This window comes from Scylla paramamosain, chromosome 26 (genome assembly GCF_035594125.1).
Source record: "Scylla paramamosain isolate STU-SP2022 chromosome 26, ASM3559412v1, whole genome shotgun sequence".
Taxonomy (NCBI): Eukaryota; Metazoa; Arthropoda; class Malacostraca; order Decapoda; family Portunidae; genus Scylla; species Scylla paramamosain.
Window position 1 is genome coordinate 13,763,656 of NC_087176.1, and position 27,756 is coordinate 13,791,411.

Sequence of the window (27,756 nt, forward strand, 5' to 3'; positions counted from 1 at the left end):
ACATCGTTTCATTTCCTCATACAGGTTATTTTGCATGCATTTTTGCGTTTTCTATGTAACAAGCTCATAAACACATAAAATACTTGTTTTTTGGCAATTTTATTTTCTTTCTCCATAAAAAGTGTTTTGCAAACATATTAGCGTTTTGGTACGTAAGAAGCTCAAAAATGTTTTTTTATTCCCATATAGTGATCTTTCCATACTTTTTAGCATTCTGGTGCATAGCAGATTCATAAACATTCAAAAGACACGTTTCATTAAATTTAGTTTCGTTTGTTAGTTAATTGGCTTCCATACATTTAGGCGTTTTGGCACCTAACAATATGAAAAAAAACACTCAAAATACACGTTTTTGGTGATGTTATGTTTATCCATACAGATTGCTATTCATGCGTTTTCACATTTTGCTACCTAAGAAGCTCAAATTTACTCATAATACACGTTTCTCGTAATGTCTTTTTCTTTCTTCATATAGAATACTTTGCATATATTATGGCGTTTTTCTTCCTAACAAGCTCAAAAACTCTCAAATGATTTCTTTTTGGTGATATTATTCTGTTTTTCCATAAAAGGTGTTTTTCATGCATTTTACCTTCTTGGTACGTAAGAAGCTGAAAAAAAACTCAAAAGACACGTTTTTGGCAAAATTATTATTTTTTTTTTTTCCATGTATATGTGTATATGAACTTGTTAACCACAAAACAGTAAAAAGCATGAAAACTTCCCTATACTGGAAAAGCAAAAAACAACATTCCCCAAAAAACGTATTTTTGCGGGTATTTTTCAGCTACTTACGTACAAAAACGCTGAAATGCTTGCAAAATACCCTTCATGGAAAAAACAAATAACCTTACCAGAAACTAGTATTTCATTTTATTTCTTAAGCTTGTCACGTACAAAAGTGCCAAAATGCATGCAAAGTGCACTATATATGGATACGAAAGTACATTACGAGAAACGTGCAGTATGAGTGTTTTCAACTTATTAGGTACCAAAACGCTAAAGCGAGTGAATAGCACTCTATATGGAGAAATAAAAACGCTAAAATGCATGCAATGCATCATATATGAGGGAAAATACGACACTACTAGAAACGTGTTTTTTCAGTGTTTGTATGCGTATTAGGTACCAAAATAGTAAAAAGCAAGGAAAGAACCATACATGGGAAAACAAAACATTACAAATAAGTTTTTTTTTATTGTTTTGAGCTACTTACATGCTAAAACGCAAAGGCGCATGCAAAACACCTTTTATGGAGAAACAAGAAAACGTGTATTTTTAATGTTTTAAGCTATCAAAATTCATGTAAAGTTCCCAATATGGGGAAACGAAAAGACATTACGAGAAACGTATATTATAAGTGTTTTACACCTTATTAGGTTAAAAATACGAAAATGCATGAGTACCACTCTATATGGAGTAACAGAGCAACATTAATAAAAACGTGTATTTTGTTTGTTTTCACAATGTTATGTACCAAAACGTCGAAATTCATGCAAAGTGCAATCTATGGGAAAAACGAAACGAAATTTCCAGAAACGTGAATTTTGAGTGTTTATGAGCGTGTTAGGCACTAAAACTCTAAAAAATAAAAATGGAAAGCATCCTATATGGGAATACAATACAAAATTACAAAAAAAATAGTATTTTTTTTGTGTGTTTTGAGCTACTTCTATATCAACACGTTTGAACTGACGCAAAACACGCTTTATGCAGAAACAAAATAACAATACAAAAAAATATATATTTTCAGTGTTTTTGAGGTATGTAAGTAGAATAACGCCGAAATGTATGCAAAGTTTCCTATGCCGGGAAACGAAGACATTTCGAGAAACGTGTATTATGAGAGCTTTTCAGCTTTTTAGGTACCAAACACAAAGGCACCTTAATAGTATTCTATATGGAGAAACAAAACAACACGAATGAAAATATATATTTTGAGTGGTTTTCATATTATTAGGTACCAAAACGCAAAAATACATGCAAAGACCTCTAAAAGACGACACAAAACGACATTACAAGAAACCTATGTTTTGAGAGTGTTTCTACGTGTTAGGCACCAAAACAATAAGAAGTGTGAAAAGAGCACTATGTTGGAATGGAAAAAGAAATAACCAACAAAGTGACTTTTCACGTGTTTGGAAGTTTTTAAATTTATAATGTACCACAACGATAAAACAAGCAAAACACCCTTCCTGCAGAAACATAAAACATTACCAAAAACGAGCATTTTCAGCGATTTTTGAGCTTGTTATGTACAAAAGCGTCAAAATGCATATAAAGTGCCCTATATAAGAAAACGAAAAGACATTAAGAAAAACCAGTATTATGAGTTTTTTTTTTTTTTTAGCTTATTAGGTACCAAAACAATAAAACGTATGATTTGCATTCTGTATGGAGAAACCGTGTATTTTAAGTATATTTAGTGTTGGTAGGTATCAAAACGCCAAAATGCATGCAAAGAACCCGATATGGGGAAAATAAACGACATTTCCAGAAACATGTCTTTTGAGAGTTTATGTGTTGGGCACAAAAAGCTCTTAAAGAGCATGGAAAGTACCGTAAATGGGAAAACATTAAGTGTTTTAAGCTACTTACGTACCAAACCGCTAAAATGGTTGCAAAACACACTTTATGGAGAAACTCAACAGCTTTACCAAAAACATGCATTTTGAGAAATTTTGCGCCTGTTACGTATAAAAACGATAAAATACATGCAAATGACCCTAAAAGGGGAAAAGAAAACATTAAAAGAAACGTATATTTTGAGTGGTATTGAGCTTCATAGGTAACAGAACACTAAAACGTATGAATAATACTCTATATGGAGAAACAGAACAATATTAACCAAAACATGTGTTTTAAGGCTTTTCTCACGTTATTAGGTACCGCAACGCGAAAATGCATGCAAAGAATACTATATGGGGAAAGGAAACATTTCCAGAAACATGTCCTTTCAGTGTTTATGAGCGTGTTAGGTACCAAGAAGCTAAAAACCAAGGAAAATACCCTATAGGAGAAAACAAAAGATTACAAAAACTTTTCATTTCAGTGCTTATGAGCTACTTACATACAAAAACACTTAAACGCATCCAAAACGCCTTTTTTTTTTTTGGAAAAACTGAATAACATTACCAAAAAAAAGTGTATTTTCAATGTTTTGAGCTTCTTAACCCCCCAAAAAAAAACACATAAAAAGTAACCAAAGGCATTATGAGAAACTTATATTAAGAGCTTCTCAGGTACCAAAACGCGAAAATGCATGAATAATACTCTCTTTGGAGAAACACAACAATATTAGATACCAAAACGCTAAAAAGCAACGAAAACTCTCTATTTGGAAAAGCAAAACATTACCAAAAGCGTGTCTTTTGAGAGTTTTTTTTTTATAGCTACTTATGTACCAAAACGCTAAAATGCATGCAAAGCACATTTTATGGAGAAACAGAATAACATTACCAGAAACGTGTATTTTAAGCTTTCTTTTTTTTATCTTACGTATAAAAAAAAAGCAAAAATGCATGCAAAGTATCCTAAATGGCGATACGAAAAGAATTAAAAAGACACTTCATTTATCAGTGTTTTGAGATTCTTAGGTAGCAAAATGCACAAACGCATGTATAAATAACATTATATATGAAGAAACAAGAACATTACCGAAAACGCATATTTTGAGTATTTTTCACATTGTTACGTAACAAAAACGCCAAAAATGCATGGAAATCACCCAATATGGATAAAATAATGGATATTACGAGAAAGATGTATTATTAGTGTCTTTGAGCGTCTTAGGTACCAAACGCAAAAACTATTTAATACCACTGTATATGGAGAAACAGAACATTACCAAAAACGTTTATTTTGAGTGTTTTTCACAATTTTATGTACCAAAACGTCAAAATGCCTCCAGAGCACCATCTATAGGGAGATGAAACCCATATTCCAGAAACATGTCTTTTGAGTGTTGATGAACGTGTTAGGTACCAAAGTTATAAAAAAAAAAAAAAAAAAACATTGAAAGCTACCTATATGAAAGAACAAGACAACCAAAAATTTATCTTTTGGGTATTTTCAGCTACTTACGTACCATAACGCTGAGATGTATGCAAAACACCTTTTGCATGAGGAAACGAAAAGACATTAGAAGAAACTTTCATAATGAGTGTTTCTTTTTTTTTTATTTCTTAGGTACCAAGACCTATTTCACGCATTGAAGAGCACTCTATATGGAGAAAAGAACAAAATTACCAAAAATGTTAGGTACGAAAGCACTCTATAAAGAGTGTTATTTGTGGGTTTTAGCTTTTTCATACTTAACAAACATAAAAAAAAAACTCATAATACACGTTTCTCGTAACGTCCTTTCATTTTCCAAACATAGGGTTCTTAGCATGTATTTAAGCTTTTTTTATAGGTAACATGATCAACAACACTCAAAATACATGTTTTTGGTAAAGTTATTCTGTTTCTTTATAAAGGGTGTTCTGCATGCGTTTTAGCGTTTTGATATGTAAGGAACTCAGAACACTTAAAGGCAAGTTCTTGGTAAAAGTTTGTTTTATTCCCATGTCATGTGATTACCCTGGTTTTTAGTGCTTTATTGCCTATCACGCTCAAAAACACTCAAAAGACACTTTTTTGGTAATGTCATTTTTTTTCCCACATAAAGCTAGTTTCGCATGCAATTTGGGGTTTTGGTAACTAAGAAGTTGAAAAACAGTCAAAATACACGCATTTGGTAAAGTTGTTCTGTATTCTTAATTAAGAGCGTTATTCCTGAGTTTCAGCATTTTGGTATCTAAGAAAATTCTTTATATACACGAGTTTTTGCGTTTTTTGCCTTGTGGTTTTTGTGAAACTATAAAACACTCATTATACACGTTTCTCGTAATGTCCTTTTGTATCCCAATATAGACTGCTTTCCATCCATTTTCGCTTTTTTTGTAGGTAAGAAGCTCAAAAACATTCATAATATACCTTTTGGTATTCTATTTCTTCATATTCGTTGGTTTGCATCCGTTTTAGCGTTTTTCTACGTAAAACACTGAAAAGACACTTTTTCAGTAATTTTGTGATGGATTCCCATTTTGAGTGACCCATATTATTTATCGTTTTGGTGCCTAACATGCTGAAAAACACTCAAAAGACAGGATTCTGGTAAAGTCGTTTAATTTCCCAATATAGGTGGCTTTGCATGCACTTTAGGGTTTGGTACATAACAGTCCGAAAAAAAGCTAAAATTAACTTTTTTTCATGATATTCTTTTTTCACATAATTTTCTTGAATTTTGCCACAATTTTGGCATCTCGGTACCTATGAAGATGAATAAGAAAAAAAAAATTCTATTTTTTTAATATTTTTTTTTCTCTTTTAAGAGTGTTATTTTGGGGTTTTAAGTTTTTGGTACTTAAAAAAAAAAACTTAAAAACACTCATAATACACGTTTCTCGAAATGTTCTTTCGTTTCCCAAACATAAGGTTCTTTGCATGTATTTAATTAACGTTTTTATAGGTAAAATGCATGCAAAACACCCTTTATGCAGAAACAGAATAACATTACCACAAACAAGTATTTTGAGTGTTTTTGAGCTTGTTACAGAATAACACCAAAATATATGAAAAGTATACTATGTGGGGAAACAAAAAAAGACATTAGAAGAAAAGTGTATTATAAGTGTTTTTGAGCTTCCCAGGTACCGAAATGCGAAACCGCGTTAATACCACCTTATACAAAGAAACAGAACAACATTACCGCGTAATTTGTGTGTTTGTTTTTTTTCCACATTGATAAGTACCAGTATATTTGGAAACGATAAAATGTGTGTTTTTTTAGTGTTTCTTTGTATGTTTGTCACCAAAACGCTAAAATGCAATGGTAAACACCATAAATGGGAATAGAAAAAAACTTTACCAAAAAACGTGTCTTTTGAGTGTTTTTCAGCCTCTTACGTACCGAAACCCTAAAAAAGCATGCAAAACACCTTTTATGTAGAAGAATATCATTACCAAAAACATAGTATTTTGAGAGTTTTTTTGAGTTTGTTGCATACAAAAACATTAAAATAGATGCAAAATACTCTTAATAGCTAGACGTAATGACATTACGAAAAACATGTATTATAATTATTTTTTTTAACATTTTAGGTATTGAAACGCTAAACCTATAAACAGCACTCTATGAAGAAACAGAACAACATTAACAAAAACGTGTGTTTTGAGCATATTTCACATTATTAAGTACCGAAACGCCAAAATGCATGGAAAGCCCTTTATATGGGGAAATGAAATTGTTATAAGAAAGCATGTGTCGAAACGTAAAGACTTTACGAGAAACGTGTATTATGAAAGTATTCATAATACACGTATATATAAAAAAAAAAAAACTTTTATTATGGGTGATTTTCTCTGTTAAGTGCTAAAACGCCAAAATGCACACAAAACACCCTACATAAAGAAATCAGAATATTATCTAAAACGTGTATTATAAGTGTTTTGAGCTTGTTATTTACCAAAACGCTAAAAGTGCATACAAAAAAATCCTTCATGGAGAAAGAAAAAAATTGCAAAAAAAAAGACCATATTGAGTGTTGTTGAGCTTCTTAGCTATCAAAACTGCAAAATGAATGAAATCACCATTTTAGTAGCCGAACGAGATTACCAAAAAAAAAAAAACAGCTCTTTTTGAGTGTTTTGAAAATCTTATGTACCAAAACGCTCTATAAAAAAGCTCTAAAAAAAGCAAACAACATAACCAAAAACATGTATTTTTAGTGTTTTTCAGCTTCTTACGTACCCTTTATAGAGAAACAGAAAAAAAAAACATTGCATAAAACGTGTTTATTGAGTGTTTTGAGCTTCTTATCTACCAAAACTGCAAAATGCATGCAAAGCACGGAGCGACATTACCAGAAAGATATTTTTTGAGTGTTTTTGAGCTTCTTATGTATCAAAACGCTAAAGCGCGTGGAAAACACGTTTTATGGGGATACATTACAAAAAAAAAAGTGTGATTTGAGTGACTTCCAACTTGTTAGGAACCAAAACGTCAAATTCAATGAAAATATCAAGATATTGGATAAAAAAAAAAAGTATATTGAAAGAGTATTATGAGTATTTTCAGCTTCTTAGGTTAAAAAAAAAAACGCTAAAAAACGTCAATAGCACACTATATCTAGAAACAGAACAACATTACTAAAAACGTTTTTTATATGTTTATGAGCTTCTTAGGTGCTAAATCACCAAAGTGCATGCAAAGCACCCTGTATGGAAAAAAAAAATATATATATATATATATATATATATATATATATATATATATATATATATATATATATATATATATATATATATATATATATATATATATATATATATATATATATATATATATATATATATATATATATATATATATATATATATATATATATATATATATATATATATATATATATATATATATATATATATATATATATATATATATATATATATATATATATATATATATATATATATATATATATATATATATATATATATGTTACAGTCAATACCTGAATCCAGACAATTTGTAAAGTGACTTATTTTTTCAGGCAATTTGTGAACTGCCTAACCTAACCTAACCTAACCTAACCTAACCTAACCTAACCTAACCTAACCTAACCTAACCTAACCTAACCAGGCAGTTCACAAATTGCCTGAAAAAATAAGTCACTTTACAAATTGTCTGGATTCAGGTATTGACTGTAACATATATATATATATATATATATATATATATATATATATATATATATATATATATATATATATATATATATATATATATATATATATATATATATATATATATATATATATATATATATATATATATATATATATATATATATATATATATATATATATATATATATATATATATATATATATATATATATATATATATATATATATATATATATATATATATATATATATATATATATATATATATATATATATATATATATATATATATATATATATATATATATATATACCTAAGAAGCACCTAAGAAGCTCAAAAACATATAAAAGACGTTTTTAGTAATGTTGTTCTGTTTCTAGATATAGTGTGCTATTGACGTTTTTTAGCGTTTTTTTTTTTACCTAAGAAGCTGAAAATACTCATAATACTCTTTCAATATCCTTTTTTTTTTTTTTATATATCGAATACCTTGATATTTTCATTGAATTTGACGTTTTCGTTCCTAACAAGTTGGAAGTCGCTCAAATCACACTTTTTTTTTTTGTAATGTATCCCCATAAAACGTGTTTTCCAGCTTACGTACTAAAACGGTAAAACGCATGGAAAACACTGTTTGTGGAGAAAAAAAATACCAACAATGTGTATTATCAGCGTAATAAGTAGTAAACGCCAAAATGCATGCAGAGCGCCCTATATGAAGTAACGAAACATTTCCAAAAACGTGTCATTTAGGTGTTTTTTTTTTTAGGGTATTAGGCACCAAAACGCTAAAAAAAAAAAAAAAAAAACATGGAAAATACCCTATATAGGAAAACGAAACAACTTCAACAAAAACGTGTCCTTTGTGTGCTCTTGAGCTTCTTACGTACCAAAACGATAACAATTTATGAAAAAAAACAGAACAATATTAGCAAAAAACGTGTGTTTGAGTGTTTTTTTAGCTTGTTAGATAACTAATCGCCAAAATGCATGCAAAGTTTCAGATATGGGGAAAAGAAAAGATATTAACGCTGTTTTTCAGCTTCTTATGTAACGAAACGCTAAAACACGTAAATAGCATTCTATATGAAGAAACAGAACATCATTACGAAAAACGTGTATTATGGGTGCTTTTCTCCATGTTAGGGACCAAAACGCCAAAATACATATAAAGCACCCTATGTGAAGAAACAGAACGACATGATCACAAACATGTATTATGAATATTTTTGAGTTTGTTAATTATCAAAACGCCAAAGTACATGCAAAGCATCCTATAGAAGAAGAGAGAAAAAAAAACATTACCAAAAACATATCTTTTGAGTGTTTTTCAGCTTCTTACGCACCGAAACTCTAAAAGTGATGCAAAACGCACTTTACTGAGAGATAGAACATTAACAAAAACGTGTGTTTTAAGTGTTTTTAAGTTAGTTAGGTACCAAAACGACAGAATGCATGTAGAATACCTTGTCTGGAGTAACTAAAAGGTAATACCTGCAACGTGCCATTTGGGAATTTTCGAACAAATTAGGCTACAAAAAGCTAAAAAGCATGGAAATAGTTCTATATGAGAAAAGAAAACAACATTGTCAAAAACGTTTCTTTTTAGTGTTTTTGAGCGTACAAAACGCTAAAATGTGAGCAAAGAAACATTTATTTGAAACTTTAGCAAAAAAATTCTTATTTCAGTGTCTTTTAACTTGTTAGGTACTAGACCCCATATTGCATGCAAAGAACCCTATTTAAGGAAACGAAACGATATTAACAGAAACGTGTATTATGAGTGTTTTTATTTTTATTTTTTTATGAACCAAAACGCTAAAACACGTGAATATTACTCTATATGAGAGAGAGAGAAAAAAAAAAAACATTAACAAAACCAGTAGCAAAACATCACCAGAAACTTGTCATTTAGGTGTTTTGAGCGTATTAGGCAGCAAAACGCTAAAAAAAAATGCAAGGAAAACACCCTATATGGGAAAACAAGATAACATTAACAAAATCTAGTGTTTTTGAGCTTCTTACGTACCAAAACGATAAAAGGCGTCCAAAACAATATTAGCAAAAACGTATGTTCTGAGATTTTTTTTTAGCTTGTTAGGTAACAAAACTCCAAAATGTATGCAAATTACCCTATATAAGTAAAAGAAACGATATTAACATAAAGGTGTATTATGTCTTTTTCAGCTTCATAGATACCAAAAGTCTAAAACACGTAAATAATACTATATTTTCAGAAACAAAACAACATTACCAAAAGCGTACTTATGAGTTTTTTTTTTTTCTCATGATAGGTACCAAAACGCCTAAAAGAATAGTGAACACCATACATAAAAAAAAAAAAAAACAGACCAACATTACGAAAAACTTGTATGCTGAGTGTTTTTGAGCTTGTTAGATACAAAAACACCAAAGTGCATGCAAGACAACCTGTATAGGAAAAGCAATCAATATTAACAAAAACTTGTCTTTTGAGTGTTTTTCAGTTTCTTACGTACTAAAACTCTAAAACGCATGAAAAACACCCTTTATGGAGAAAGAGGACAACATTACTATAAACGCGTGTTTTGAGAGTTTTCCCGATCATTAGCTACCAAAACCCCAAAATACAGACAGCACACTATTTGATGTAAAGAAATTATATTACCGGAAACGTGTCATTTGAGTGTTTTTACCATATTAGAAACCAACCCCACAAAAAAAAAAAAAGAACATGGAAAACACTCTATATAGGAAAAAAAAAAATATAACATCGAAAACGTGTCTTTTGAATGTTTTTGAGCTTCTTACGTACCGAATTTCTAAAAAGAGTGCAAAACATCCTTTATGGTGAAATAGAACATTACCAAAAATGTGTGTTTTGAGTGTTTTTGAGCTTGTTGGGTACGAAAACGCCAAAATGCACACAAATTAACGGACATTGAGAAACGAAAAGTTATTAAGAAAAAATATTATTATGAGTGTTTTTCAACATCTTATGTACGAAAACACTAAAACACGTGAATATCACTCTATATGGAGAAAAAGCATTATCCAAACAAATGGGTTTTTCCTCATGTTAGGTACGACAATCTATACAGAATACCATATATAAAAAACAGAACATTACCAAAAACGTATATTATAAGTGTTTTTGAGCTTCTTAGGTAATAAAATACTGAAACACGTGATTAGCACATGCATTTAGGCGTTTTGGTTTCTAAAAAGCTGGAAAACGCTTAAATCATACGTTTTTGGTAATGTCTCCTGATAAAGGCTATTGTGCATGCACTTCGGCGTTTTCGAAAACACTACTAATACATGTTTTTGTACCCTAAATGAGGAAAGGAAACGCGATTTCCAGAAAAGTGCCTTTTGAATGTTTATTGGCGTGCTAGGCACCAAAACGCTAAAAAACATGGAAAGCACCCTATAAAGGAAAACAAAACAACTTAACCAAAAACGTCTGTTTTCAGTGTTTTTGAGTTTCTTACCTACCGAAACGCTAAATCGCATGGAAAAAAAAAAAACATGGAGAAATAATATTATCAAAAACAAATATTTCGAATGTTTTTGAGTTAGTTAAGTAGAAAAACGCCAAAATGCATATATAGTATCTTAACTGGGAAAATGAAAAGACTTTACTAAAATGTGTACTATTGTTTTTTTTTTTTTTTAACTTATTAGGTACGAAGTCGCTAAAATGCATGAATAACACTCTATATGAAATAACATTATCAAAAACGTATATTTTCAGTGTTTTCACATTGTTATGAATGAAAACGCCATAATGCATGTAAAGCTCCCTATTTGGGGAAAGGAAACGAGATTTCAGAAACGTGTCTAAAATATGTTCTTCAGCGTGTTAGGCACAAAAATGCTAAAAAGCATACAAATCACCTGATATGGGAATACAAAAACAACATTAAGAAAACGTTTCTTTTGAGTGTCCTACGTACCAAAACGATAAAAAAAAAAAAAAAAACATATAAAACATCCTTTATGGAGAAACAGAATAACATTACCAAAAGCAAGTATTTTTTTAATGTTTTATAAGATTGTTACTTAAAAAAATGACAAAATGAATCGAAAATACTCTATATGGGAAAAATCAAAAGACATTACGAAAAACGTGTATTATGAGTGTTTTTGACCTTCTTAGTATCAAAAGGGTAAAACGCATTAATAACGCTCTATATGGAGAAGAAGAACAATATTGCCAAAAAAAAAAACACGTGCACTTTGAGTGTTATGACGTTGTTAGTTACCAAAAAGCCAAAATGCATGCAAAGACCCATATATAGATATATGAAACGACATCAAAAACGCATGAAAATACCCTATATGGAGAAACAGAATACATTTACCAAAAACGTGTATTATGAGTGTCTTTGAGCTTATTATGTACAAAATCGCCTATCATCAAACAAAACACCCTGCATATGGAAATGAAAGGACATTACGAGAAACGTTTGTTATGTTATTTTTTTTATTACTCTCTTAAGTACCAAATCAGTAAAAAGCTTCAATAGTGCTCTGAAGAAAAAAAAAAAAACTTACCAAAAACGTGTATTTTTTTACATTGATAATTACCAAAATGCCAACATGCATGTAAAGCAACCTATATGAAGAAATGAAACGAAATCACTAGAAACTTGTCTTTTGTTATTTTTTGAGCGTGTTAGGCACCAAATCAGTAAGAAGCAACGAAATCACCCTATAGGGAATACAAAACTACTAAAACGTCTCTTTACAGTGTTTTTTTTAGGGTCTTACGAACTAAAATGTCAAAATACATGCAAACACCCTGTTAGGTACCAAAGCACCAAAAAGAGCCTATATGAGGAAATGAAAGGACATGACAAAAAACGTGTATTATGAGTTTTTTTTTCAGCTTCTCAGGTACCAAAACGCTAAAATAAATGAGAAGCACACTGTATGGAGAAAGAGAAGAACATTACCAAAATCGTGTAATTTGAATGTTTTTTTTCACATTGTCAGGTAGCAAAACACCATAATGCTTGCTCGCTATACGAGAAAATTAAACAACAATGTAAGAAATGTGTTTTTATGTGTTTTTCAGCATGTTATGCACGAAAACGCTAAATAGCATGGAAAGCACTTTATATAGAAATGCATAATAACATTACTAAAAGCATGTCTTTTAAGTGTTTTAAAGTTTTTACGTTCCAAAACGCTAAACCACGTGCAACAAACACGAATAACCCTACCAAATAGAAAAACCTTACCAAAAACGTGTATTTTGAGTCTTTTTCAGTCTGTTACGTACATCAACTTAAACATGCATGTAAAGCATTACGAGAAACGTGCATTATCAGTGTTTTGAGTCTCTTAGGTACCAAACACTAAACCGCCTGAATGAAAATTGAATATATCCTATATCTCTTAATGGAGAAACAGAACATCACCAAAAATGTGTTTTTTAGTTTTTTTTTTTTTTACCTTGTTATGTACCAAAACGTCAAAAAACATATGAAGAATCCTATATGGGGAAATAGAAAGACATTCGGATAAACAAGTTTTGTTAGTGTTTTTGAGCTTCTCAAGTGCCAAAATGCTAAAACGCATAAATAGCACCCCATATAGAGAAAAAGAACAACATTACCTGAAACCTTTATTTTGAGCGTTTTTCACATTATGTAGCAAAACATCATAATGCATGCAGATCCCTATATGAAGAAGCAAAACTATATTACAGGAAACGTGTCTTTTGAGTGTTTACTTGAGTGTTAGGAATCAAAATGCTAAAAAGCATTGAAAGCACCCTATTTGGCAATATAAAATAACATTACCAAGAAAGTATCTTTAGAGTGTTTTTGACCTTCTTACATCCAAAATCGCTGAAACGCATGCAAAACAACCTTGATGGAGAAACAGAATAACATTACTAAAAACTTGTATTTTGATTGTTTTTCTGCTTGTTAAGTATAAAAATGCCAAATTATACGCAAAGCATCCTACATGGAGAAAACAAAGGACATTACGAGAAAAGTGTATTATGAGAGATTTTGAGCTTTTTAGGTACCAAGACTCAAAAACACATGATTAGCACTTTATATGGAAAAACAACTCTACCGAAAACTTTTACTTAAACTCTTTTTCATATTGTTAAGTACCAAAAGACAAAATGCATTGGAAGCCCCCTTTATCGGGAAATGAAACGACATTATCATCAACGTGCCTTTTGAGTGTTTTTCAACGTGTTAGACACCAGAACGCTAAAAAGCATGGAAAGCACTCTATAAAGGAATACAAAACAACATTACTAAAAACGTGTTTTATAGGTTCTTATGTACAGAAACGCTAAAACCCATGCAAAACACCCTTTATGGAGAAGCGAAATAAATATTTCGTTGATAAATTACATTCAGGAAAGTTAGGGAACATCCTTTACAGAAGAAAAAGATCGTAGAAGAATGATCCTAAATGGATGACTGAGGTTAAAACACTACATAGGGCGAAGGAGAAGTATATATGAGATTAAAGACAGGGGAAGTGGTTTTAAGGCCATAGTATAATGAATTAGAAAAGTCAGGAGTTTAGCAAGGAAAGCTAATAATAGTTATGAATTAAAAGAAGCCAGCCAAGCGATGATGGACCTCAAAGGATTTTATCAGGCATATAAGACGAAGAATAGAGAAACAATAGTTCCTTAAAGACAGCAGAATGGGACCTGATTAGCTGTTGAGAGGAGATTAGTAAAATTATGAGCGAGTATTTTTTAATTGTCTTTGCCCAGGAAAACATGCAGGATTTGCCGAATAGTGAGAAGATATTTAGAGTAGAAGAGGATGAGAAGCTGACAGATATTACCATAACTAAAAGAGATAGTGGAACAGGAGATAGATAAGTTGAAAAGTTCAAGTCACCAAGACCAGATGAAATATATTCCACAGTATTTAAGGAAAGGAAAAAGGTTATAAGTAATCTGTTAGTTTCTGTCCTTAGGAAATCACTTTAGTCATGTGAGGTATCGGTAATTTGGAGGCAGGCGAATATAGTAACTACCTTTAAGAATGGAGATAAAACTTTAACGTCTAACCTGTCAGCTTAACTTCTGTTGAATGTAAAATAATGGAGTCAATAATAGCAGATTCTTCTTGCAGATTTTCTTATTTCTTATGTTCTTATGTTCTTATTACCAAAAGCGTGTATTTTCAGTGTTTTTCGACTATTACATGAAAAAAAAAATGCCAAAATGCATGCAAAGCACCCTATATGAAGAAAAAGAGCGACATTACGAGAAACGTGCATTATGAGTGTTTTTGAGATTCTTAGGTACAAAAACGCTGAAACTCATGAATAACACTCTTAATTGAGATACAGAACAACCTTACAAAATGCATGTATTTTGAGTGCTTTTCACATTCTTAGTTACCAAAACCCCAAATTGCATGCAAAACTAGCTTTATGTGGAAAAAAAATGAGATTACCAGAAGAGTGTCTTTTGAGTGTTTTTGAGCGTGTTAGGCAATAAAGCACTATAAAGCAGGCAATCACATTACATGGAAATAAAACCAAATTTTACCAAGAACATGCCTTTAAGTGTTTTTCAACTCCTTACATATTGAAACGCTAAAACGCATGCAAAACACCCTTTATGGAGAAACAGAAAAACATTACAAAAAACATGTATTTTCAGTGTTTTTGATCATGTTACCAATAAAACGCTTAAATACATGCTAAGAACCCTATTTGTGGGAAACGAAAGGACATTACGAGAAACGTGTATTATGAGTATTTTTAAATTCATTAAGTACCAAAAAGCTAAAACCTACAAATAACTCTCTATTCAGAAAAAAATAAATAAATAAATAAAAAATAATAAATAAAAAAAAAAAAAAAAAAAGTGTCTTTTGAGTGTTTTTGAGCGTGTTTGGCAATAAAGCACTAGAAAGCAGGGCAATCACATTACATGGGAATAAAACCAACTTTGACCAAGAACTTGCCATTATGTGTTTTTGAGCTCCTTACATACCAAAACGCTAAAACGCATGCAAAACACTCCTTTATTGAGAAGCAGAAAAAACATTACAAAAAACATGTGTTTTAAGTGTTTTTGATCATGTTATCTATAAAAACGCTTAAATACATGCAAAGAACCCTATCTTTGGGAAACGAAAGGACATTACGAAAAACGTGTATTATGACTGTTTTGAAGTTCCTTAAGTACCAAAACGTTAAAACCCACAAAAAACACTCTTTAAAGAGAAAATAAATAAAAAAAATAAAAAATTTTGCGAAAATTTAGGGAATTTATGTGGAAAAAAGAACATTATCAAAAAAGTTAATTATAGCTTTTTTTCGGATTGTTATTTACTAAACCCTAAAGTGCATGCAAAGCCACCTATATGAGGAAATTAAACGACTTTACCAGAAACCTGTCTTTTCAGTGTTTTCAGCATGTTAGGCACCAAACCGATAAATAATATGGAAGTCAGTCAATATGTGAATCCAAAACAAAATTACTGAAAACGTGTCTTTTCAGCGTTTTACGTAGAAAAAACGCTAAAACGGATGTAAAGCAACGAATATGAAGAAATAGAATAACATTACCAAAAGGTGTTTTTGAGCTTTTTACCTACAAAAAAAACGCGAAAATGCATGTAAAAGCACTCTATATTGGGAAGAAAAAAGGACATTTAGAGAAACGTGTATAATGATTGTTTTATAGTTTCACAAGAACTACAAGACAAAAAACGCAAAAATTCGTGTATATAGAGAAGTTTCTTACATACCAAAATGCTAAAACTCATGAATAACACTTTTAATTGAGAAACAGAACCACCTTACCAAATGTGTGTATTTTGAGTGTTTTTCAATCCCAAATTACATTTATACATTATTTTGTTACATTATTTTGAGTGTTTTTGATCATGTTACCTATAAAAACGCTTAAATACATGCAAAGAACCCTATGTTTGTGAAACGAAAGGACATTACGAAAATCGTGTATTATGATTGTTTTTAAGTTCCTTAAGTACCAAAAAACTAAAACCCACAAATAGAGAAAAAATAAATAACTAAAAAAATAGAATTTTTTTCTTTTTGTTATTCATCTAAATAGGTATGAAGATGCCAAAAATTCAGGCAAAATTCAGGGAAATTATGTAAAAAACACATTATAAAAATTTTTTTTTGTTTTTTTCCGGAATTATGTACCAAACCCAGAAGTGCATACAAAACCACCTATATGGGGAAATTACACGACTTTACCAGAAATCTGTCTTTTGAGTGTTTTTTTTTTTACAGCAATTTCAACAATATTACTGAAAACGTGTCTTTTCAGTGATTTACGAAGAAAAACGCTAAAACGGATGCAAGCCAACCAATATGAAGAAATAGAATAACATTACCAAAAAGATATATTTTGAGTGTTTTTCAGCTTGTTACCTACAAAAAATGCGAAAATGGATGGAAAGCACTCTATATTGGGAAACAAAAGAACATTACGAAAAACATGTATAATGAGGATTTTATAGTTTCACACGAACCACAAGGCAAAAAACGCAAATATTCGTGTATATAGAGAAGTTTCTTACATACCAAAATGCTGAAATGCATGAATAACACTTTTAATTGAGAAACAGAACTACCTTACCAAATGTGTGTATTTTGAGTGTTTTTCACATTCTTAGTAACGAAAATCCCAAATTACATGTGAAACTACCTTCATGTGGGAAAAAAAAATTACATTACCAAAAAAGTGTCTTTTTAGTGTTTTTGAGCGTGATATGCAACAAAGATGTAAAAACCAGAACAATCACATTACATGGGAATAAAACCAACTTTTACGAAGAACTTGCCTTTAAGTGTTTTTTAACTCCTTACATACCAAATCGCTAAAACGCATGCAAAACACCCTTTATGGAGAAACAAAATAACATTACCAAAAACATGTATTTTGAGTTTTTTTGATCATGTAACCTATAAAAACGCTTAAATACATGTAAAGGACCCTATGTTTGTTTAAGAAAAGTACATTACGAAAATCGTGTATTATGAGTGTTTTTAAGTTCTTTAAGTACCAAAAAGCTAAAACCCACAAATAACACTCTTTTTAGAGAGAAAAAAAACTTTTTTTTTGTTATTCATCTTCATAGGTACCGAGATGCCAAAATTCTGGCAAAATTCATGGAAATTTTGTAAAAAAAAATCTTTCTAAAAAAAATAATTTTAGCTTTTTTCCGGAGTTATGTACAAACCCTGAAGTGCATGCAAATCCACCTATATGGGGAAATTACACGACTTTACCAGAAACCTGTCTTTTGAGTGTTTTTCAGATATTTCAACAATATTACTGAAAACGTGTCTTTTCAGTGATTTACTTAAAAAAAAAACGCTAAAACGGATGTAAATAAGAAGAAATAGAATAACATTACCAAAAAGATATATTTTGATGTGTTTTTGAGCTTGTTACCTACAAAAAAAAAATGCAAAAAATGGATGGAAAGAACTTTATATTGGCAAAGAAAAGGACATTACGAGAAACGTGTATGAGTGTTTTATAGTTTGACAAGAACCACAAGGTAAAAAACTCAAAAACTCGTGTACATAAAGAAGTTTCTTACTACCAAAAAGATGAAACTCATGAATAACACTTTTAATTTTGAAACAGAAATACCTTACCAAATGTGTGTATTAGAAAAGTTTCTTACCTACCAAAATGCTGAAACTCATGAATAACACTTTTAATTAAGAAATAGAAAAACCTTATTAATGCCTGTGTTTTGAGTTTTTTTCACATTCTTAGTTACCAAATTCCCAAATTCCATGCAAAACTAGCTTTATGTGGGAAATAAATGATATTACCAGAAAAGTGTCTTTTGAGTGTTTTTGAGCGAAATAAGTAATAAAGCAATAAAAAGCAGGGCAATCACATTACATGGGAATAAAGACAACGTTTACCAAGAACTTGCCTTTAAGTGTTTTTGAGCTCATTACATACAAAAACGCTAAAACGCATGCAAAACACCTTTTATGAAGAAACAGAATAAAATTAATAAAAAAACATATATTATGAGCGTTTTTTATCATGTTATCTATAAAAACGCTTAAATATATACAAAGAACCTTATGTTCTCGAAACGAAAGGACATTACGAGAAATGTTTATTATAAGTGTTTTTAAGTTCCTTAAATACCAAAAAGCTAAAACCCACAAATAACACTCTTTATTTAGAAAAAAAAAGTAAGGAAATAAAAAAATAGGATTTTTTTTTTATTTTGTTTTTCATCTTCATAGGTACCGAGATGCCAAAATTCTGGGAAAATTCAGGGCTATTATATGATCAAAGAAAATTATCAAAAAAGTTAATTTTAGCTTTTTTTTCGGACCCTTATGTACCAAACCCTAAAGTGTATCCAAAGACTCCTATATGAGGAAATTAAACGACCTTACCAGAAACCTGTTTTTTGAGTGTTTTCAGCATGTTAGGCACCAAAACGATAAATAATAAGGAACTCACTCTATATGAGAATCCAAAACAAAATTGCTGAAAACGTGTTTTTTTTTCTGTTTTACGTAGAAAAACGCTAAAACGGATGCAAACCAACCAATATCAAGAAATAGAAAAACATTACCAAAAAGGTATATTTTAAGTGTTTTTGAGCTTGTTACCTACAAAAAAAAAAAAAACGCGAAAATTGATGCAAAGCACTCTATATTAGAAAACAAAAGGACTTTGTAAGAAAAGTGTATAATGAGTTTTTATAGTTCAAAAGAAACAAAAGGCAAAAAAACACAAAAATTCGTGTATATGGAGAAGGTTCCTAGATACCAAAATGCAGAAACTCATGAATAACACTCTTAATTGACAAACAGAACAACCTTACTAAATGCGTGTATTTTGAGTGCTTTTCACATTCTTAGTTACCAAAACCCCAAATTTCATGCGAAAATAGATTTGTGGGAAAAAAAAAAATACTTTGCCAGAAAAGTGTCTTTTGAGTGTTTTTGAGCGTGATAGGTAATAAAGCACTAAAAAGCAGGGCAATCATATTACATTGGAATAACACCAATTTATACCAAAAACTTGCCTTTAAGTGTTTTTGAGCTCCTTATATACCAAACTGCTAAAACGCATGCAAAACAAACTTTATGGAGAAACAGAATAATTACCAAAAACATGTATTTTGAGTGTTTTTGATCAAGTTATCTATAAAAACGCTTAAATACATGCAAAGAACATTATGTTTGGGAAACAAAAGGACATTACGAGAAACTTGTATTATGAGTGTTTTTTAAGTTCCTTAAGTACCAAAAAGCTAAAACCCACAAATAACACTCTTCATTTAGAAAAAAAAATAAATAAAAATAAAAATAAAATAAATAGGATTTTTTTTTTTTTTGATATTCATCTTCATAGGTACCGAGATGGCAAAATTCTGGGAAAATTCAGGGCAATTATGTGATAGAAGAATATTATCAAAAAAGTTAATTTCAGCCCTTTTTTCGGACTGTTATGTACCAAACCCTAAAGTGCATGCAAAGCCTCCAATAGGAGGAAATGAAACGACCTTACCAGAAATCTGTGTTTTGAGTGTTTTTTAGCATGTTAGTAACCAAAACGATAAATAATAAGCAACTCACTCTATATGGGAATCCAAAACAAAGTTACTGAAAACGTGTCTTCTCAGTGTTTTACGTAGAAAAACGTTAAAACGGATGGAAATCAACCAATATCAAGAAATAGAAAAAACGTTACCAAAAAGGTATTTTTTGAGTGTTTTTGAGCTTTTTACCTATAAAAAACGCGAAAATAGATGCAAAGCACTCTATATTGGGAAACAAAAGGACATTGCAAGAAAAGTGTATAATGATTGTTTTTATAGTTCAAAAGAACCACAAAGCAAAAAACGCAAAAACTCGTGTAGATGGAGAGATTTCCTAGATACCAAAATGCTGAAACTCATGAATAACACTCTTAATTGAGAAACAGAACAACCTTACTAAATGCGTGTCTTTTGAGTGCTTTTAACATTCTTAGTTACCAAAACCCCAAATTGCATGCGAAACCACCTTTATCTGAGAGAAAAAATGACATTACCAGAAAAGTGTCTTTTAAGTGTTTTTGAGCGTGATAGGCAATAAAGCACTAAAAAGCAGGGCAATCATATTACATTGGAATAACACCAATTTATACCAAAAACTTGCCTTTAAGTGTTTTTGAGCTCCTTATATACAAAACTGCTAAAACGCATGGAAAACACACTTTATGGAGAAACAGAATAACATTACCAAAAACATGTATTTTCAGTGTTTTTGATCATGTTATCTATAAAAACGCTTAAATACATGCAAAGAACATTATGTTTGGGAAACAAAAGTACATTACGAGAAACGTGTATTATGAGTTTTTTTTTTTCAAGTTCCTTAAGTACCAAAAAGCTAAAACCCACAAATAACACTCTTTATTTAGAAAAAAAAATTAGGATTTTTTTTTTTTTTTTTTCATCTTCATATGTACCGATTTGCCAAATTTTTGAGAAAATTTAGGGCAATCGTATGATAAAACAATATTGTCAAAAAAGTTAATTTCAGCTTTTTTTTTCGGACCAAACCCTATAGTGCATGCAAAGCCTCCTATATGAGGAAATTAAACGACCTTACTAGAAATCTGTGTTTTGAGTGTTTTTAGCATGTTAAGCACCAAAACGATAAATAATAAGGAAATCACTCTATATGGGAATCCAAAACAAAGTTACTGAAAACGTGTCTTCTCGCTAAAACGGATGCAAAGAAACGAATATCAAGAAATAGAAAGACGTTACTAAAAAGGTATATTTTGAGTGTTTTTGAGCTTGGTACCTATAAAAAACGCGAAAATTGATACAAAGCACTCTATATTGGGAAACAAAAGGATATTGCAAGAAAAGTGTATAATGAGTGTTTTATAGTTCAAAAGAACCACAAGGCAAAAAACGCAAAATCTTGTGTATATGGAGAAGTTTCCTAGATACCAAAATTCTAAAACTCATGCATAACACTATTAATTGAGAAACAGAACAACCTTACTAAATGCGTGTCTTTTGAGTGCTTTTAACATTCTTAGTTACCAAAACCCCAAATTGCATGCGAAAATAGATTTGTTGGGAAAAAAAATTACTTTACCAGAAAAGTGTCTTTTGAGTGTTTTTGAGCGTGATAGGCAATAAAGCACTAAAAGGAGGGCAATCACATTACATTGGAGTAAAACGAATTTTTACCAAGAACTTGCCTTTAAGTGTTTTTGAGCTCCTTATATACCAAAACACTAACACGCATGTAAAATACACTTAATGGTGAAACAGAAGAACATTACCAAAAACATGTATTTTGAGTGTTTTTGATCATGTTACCAATAAAACCGCTTAAATACATGCAAAGAACCCTATTTTTTTTTTTTAAAGAAAGGACATTACGTAAAACGTGTATTATGAGGGTTTTTAAATTCCTTAAGTACCAAAAAAGCTAAAACCCACAAATACCACTTTATAGAGAAAAAAATAAAATTTTCGTTTTTTGTTTTGTTATTCATCTTCATAGGTACTAAGATGCCAAAATTCTGGGAATATTCTTTGGGAATCGAAAACAAAATTACTGAAAACGTGTCTTTTCTGTGTTTTACGTAGAAAAACGCTAAAACAGGTGAAAACCAACCAATATCAAGAAATAAAATAACATTACCAAAGAGGAATATTTTGAGTGTTTTTGAACTTGTTACCTACAAAAGACGCGAAAATGGATGCAAAGCTCTCCCCATTCTGAAAGAAAAGGACATTACGAGAAACATGTATAATGAGTGTCTTATTATTTTCGGGCAAAAGAAGTTGTTGTTCACAGGAACCACAAGGGAAAAAACGCAAAAACTCGTGTATATAAAGAAGTTTCTTAGATACCAATATGCTGAAACTAATGAACAACAATCTTAATTGAGAAACAGAACAACATTACCAAATGCGTGTATTTTGAGTGTTTTTTTTTCACATTCTTCGCAAAACCCTAAAAAGCATGCGAAACTAGTTTAATGTGGGAAAAAAATGGCATTACCAGAAGTATCTTTTCAGTGTTTTTGAGTGTGTTAGGCAATAAAGCACTAAAAAGCAGGGCATTTATATTACATTGGAATAAAACCAACTTTAACCAAGAACTTGCCTTGAAGTGTTTTTCAACTCCTTACATACCAAATCGCTAAAACGCATGCAAAACACTCCTTTATGGAGAAGCAGAATAACATTACCAAAAACAAGTGTTTTGAGTGTTTTTTATCATGTTACCTATAAAAACGCTTAAATGCATGCAAAGATCCCCATATTTGGGAAACGAAAGGACATTATGAGAAATATGTATTATGAATGTTTTTAAGTTCCTTAAATACCAAAACGTTAAAACCTACAAATAACACTCTTAATAGAGAAAAAAAATAAATAAAAAAATAGCATTTGTATTTTTTTTGTTATTGATGTTCATAGGTACCAAGATGCTAAAATTCTGCCAAAATTCAGGGAAATTATGTGGAAAAAACATTATCAAAAAAGTTAATTTTACCTTTTTTTTCTGAGTTATGTTCCAAACCATAAAGTGTATGCAAAAGCCACCTATCTGATAAAATTTAACGACTTTACAAGAAACCTGTCTTTTGAGTGTTTTTCTGCATGATAGGCACCAAAACGATAAATAATATGAAAGTCACTCTATATGAAAATCCAAAACAAAATTACTGTCTTTGAAAAGATTTACGTAGAAAAACAGTAAAACGGATGCAAACCAACCAATATGAAGAAATAGAATAACATTAACCCAAAAAGTATATTTTGTGTGTGTTTGAGCTTGTTACATAAAAAAAAAATACGCGAAAATGGATGCAAAGCATTCTATATAAGGAAAAAAAAAGGACATAACGAGAAACGTGTATAATGAGTGTTTTATAGTTTCACCAGAATCACAAGGCAAAAAACGCAAAAACTCGACTATGGAAAAGTTTCTAAGATACCAAAATACTGAAACTCATGAATAACACTCTTAATCTAGAAACAGAAGAACCTTACTAAATGCGTGTATTTTGAGTGTTTTTTTACATTCTTAGTTACCAAAACCCCAAATTCCATGCGAAACTAGCTTTATGTGGGAAAAAAATTACCCTGAGGCATTTGAGAGGAGTAAGAGAAAATTACAAATTTATGGATGGGGATGATAGGTGGAAATAGGTAGGCATATTTCATTTAAGTACTGCCACTTGTAGGCCTGATGCCTTCTTGCAGATTTACTTATTTCTTATGTTCTTATGTTCTTATTACCAAAAGCGTGTATTTTCAGTGTTTTTCAGCTATTACGTGAAAAAAATGCCAAAATGCATGCAAAGCACCCTATATGAAGAAAAGAGCGATATTACGAGAAACGTGCATTATGAGTGTTTTCCAGATTCTTAGTTACCAAAACGTTGAAACTCATGAATAACACTCTTAATTGAGATGCAGAACAATCTTACCAAATGCGTGTATTTTGAGTGTTTTTCACATTCTTAGTTACCAAAACCCCAAATTGCATGCGAAACTAGCTTTATGTGGAAAAAAAAAATGACATTACCAGAAGAGTGTCTTTTGAGTGTTTTTGAGCGTGTTAGGCAATAAAGCATTAAAAAACAGGGCAATTACATTACATGGGAATAAAACCAAATTTTACCAAGAACTTGCCTTTAAGTGTTTTTGAGTTCTTTACATATTGAAACGCTATAATGCATGCAAAACACCCTTTATGGAGAAACAGAAAAACATTACCAAAAACATGTATTTTGAGTGTTTTTGATCATATTACCTATAAAAACGCTTAAATACATGCAAAGAACCCTATATTTGGGAAACGAAAGGACATTATGAGAAACGTGTATTATGAGTGTTTTTTAGTTCTCTTTATAGAGAGAAAAAAAAATTAAAAAATAGCTATTTTTGTTTTTGTTTTTCATCTTCATAGGTACCAAGATGCCAAAATTCTGGCAAAATTCAGGGAAATTATGTGGAAAAAAGAACATTATCAAAAAAGTTAATTTTAGATTTTTTTCGAACTGTCATGTACCAAACCCTAAAGTGCATGCAAAGCCACCTACATATGGAAATTAAACGACTTTACAAGAAACCTGTCTTTTGAGTGTTTTTTAGCATGTGAGGCACCAAAACGATAAATACCATTGAAGTCACTTAATATGGGAATCCAAAACAAAATTACTGGAAAACATGTCTTCTCAGTGTTTTACGTAGAAAAACGCTAAAACGGATGCAAACCAACCAATACGAAAAATAGAAAAACATCACCAAAAACGTATATTTTGAGTGTTTTTGAACTTGTTACCTACAAAATACGCGAAAATGCATGCAAAGCACTCTATATTGGGAAACAAAAGGACATTACGAGAAACGTGTATAATGAGTGTTTTACAGTTTCACAAGATCCACAAGGCAAAAAACACAAAAACTCGTATATATGGAGAAGTTTCTTAGATACCAAAATGCTGAAACTCAAGAATAAAACTCTTAATTGAAAAACACAACAACCTTACTAAATGCGTGTATTTTGAGTGTTATTTCACATTCTTAGTTAAAAAAAACGAAATTCCATGCGAATATAGCTTTATGTGGGAAAAAAATGACATTACCAGAAAAGTGTCTTTCGAGTGTTTTTGAGAGTGTTAGGCAATAATGCACTAAAAAGCAGGGCAATCACATTACATGGAATAAAACCAACTTTTACAAAGAACTTGCCTTTAAGTGTTTTTCAGCTCCTTATATGTGCTTAAACGAATTCAAAACACACTTTATATAGAAAGAAAATAACATAACCAACAACAGGTGTTTTAAGTGTTTTTTAATCATGTTATCTATAAAAAACGCTTAAATACATGCAAAGAACTTTATGTTTGGGAAAAGAAGGGATATTACGAAAAAAGTGTATTATGAGTGTTTTCAAGTTCCTTAAGAACCAAAAAGCTAAAACCCACAAGTAACACTCTTTATTTAGAAAAAAAAGATAAATAAATAGAAAAACAGGAATTTTTTTTATTTTTTTTATTTCATCTTCATAGGTACCGAGATCCCAAAATTCTGGCAAAAATCAGGGCAATTATGTGATAAAAGATCATTGTCAAAAAAGTTAATTTTAGCTTTCTTTTCGGACTGTTATTTACCAAACTCTAAAGTGCATGAAAAGTCACATATATGAGGAATTTAAACGACTTTACCAGAAACCTGTCTTTCAGCTTGTTAGGCATCAAAACGATAAATAATATGGAAGTCACTCTATATGAGAATCCAAAACAAAATACTGAAAACGTGTCTTTTCTGTGTTTTAGGTAGAAAAACGCTAAAACGGATGCAAACTAACAAATATGAAGAAATAGAATATTACCAAAATGGTATATTTTGAGTGTTTTTAATCTTGTTACCTACAAAAAACGCGAAAAAGGATGAAAAGCACTCTATATTGGGAAACAAAAGGACATTACAAGAAACGTGAATAATAAGTGTTTTATAGTTTCAAAAGAACCACAAGGCAAAAAACGCAAAAACTCGTGTATATGGAGATGTTTCTTAGTTACCAAAACGCTGGTACTCATGAATAACACTCTTACGAAATAACAACCTTACGAAATGCGTGTATTTTGAGTGTTTTTCACATTCTTATTTACCAAAACCCCAAATTGCAAGCAAAACTAGCCTTAGGTTGGTAAGAAATGACATTACAAGAAAAGTGACTTTGGGTGTTTTTGAGTGTGTTAGGCAATAAAGCACTAAAACGCAGGGCAATAACATTACATGGGAATGAAACCAACTTTTACCAAGAACTTGCCTTTAAGTTTTTTTTTGAGCTCCTTACATACTAAAACGCTAAAACTAATGCAAAACACCCTTTATTGAGAATTAGAATAATATTACAAAAAACATGTAGTTTGAGTGTTTTTGCTCATGCTACCTATAAAAACGCGAAAATACATGTAAAGAACCCTATGTTTGGGAAACGAAAGGACATTGCGAAAAACGTGTATTATGAGTGTTTTTAAGTTCTTTAAGAACCAAAACACTAAAACCCACAAATAACACTCTTTATAAAGAAAAAAAAAAATATATATATATAAAAAAAATTGACATTTTTTTTTTTGTTATTCATCTTCATAGGTACCGAGATGCCAAAATTCTGGGAAAATTCTGGGCAATTATGTGATAAAAAAATATTATCAAAAAAGTTAATTTTAGCTTTTTTTTCGGAATGTTATGTACCAAACTCTTAAGTGAATGCAAAGCCACCTACATGAGAAAATTAAACGACTTTACGAGAAACATTACTTTTGAGTGTTTTTCAGTATGTTAGGTACCAAAACAATAATAACATGGAAGTCACTCAATATGGGAATTCAAAACAAAATTACTGAAAACGTGTCTTTTCAGTGTTTTACGTAGAAAAACGCTAAAAAGGATGCAAACCAACCAATATAAAGAAATAGAATAACATTACCAAAAATGTATACTTTGAATGTTTTTGAGCTTGTTACCTAAAAAAAAAATGCAAAAATGGATGCAAAGTATTGCAAAACAAAAGGACATTCTGAGAAACGTGTATAATGAATATTTTATAGTTCCACAAGAACCAAAAGGCAAAAAACGCAAAAACTCGTGTACCTAGAGAAGTTTCTTAGATACCAAAATGATGAAACTCATGAATAACACTTTTAATTGAGAAACAGAATTATCTTACAAAATGTGTGTATTTTGAGTGTTTTTCACATTCTTAGTTACGAAAATCCCAAATTACATGCAAAACTAGCTGGTTTCCTAGATACCAAAATGCTGAAACTCATGAATAAAACTCTTAATTGAGAAACAGAACAACCTTGCTAAATGCGTGTATTTTGAGTGCCTTTCACATTCTTATTTACCAAAAACCCAAATTGATTGCGAAACCAGCTTTATGGGGTAAAAAGAAAAAAAAAACGACATTTTCAGAAAAGTGTCTATTGAGTGTTTTTGAGCGTGATAGGCAGTAAAGCACTAAAAAGA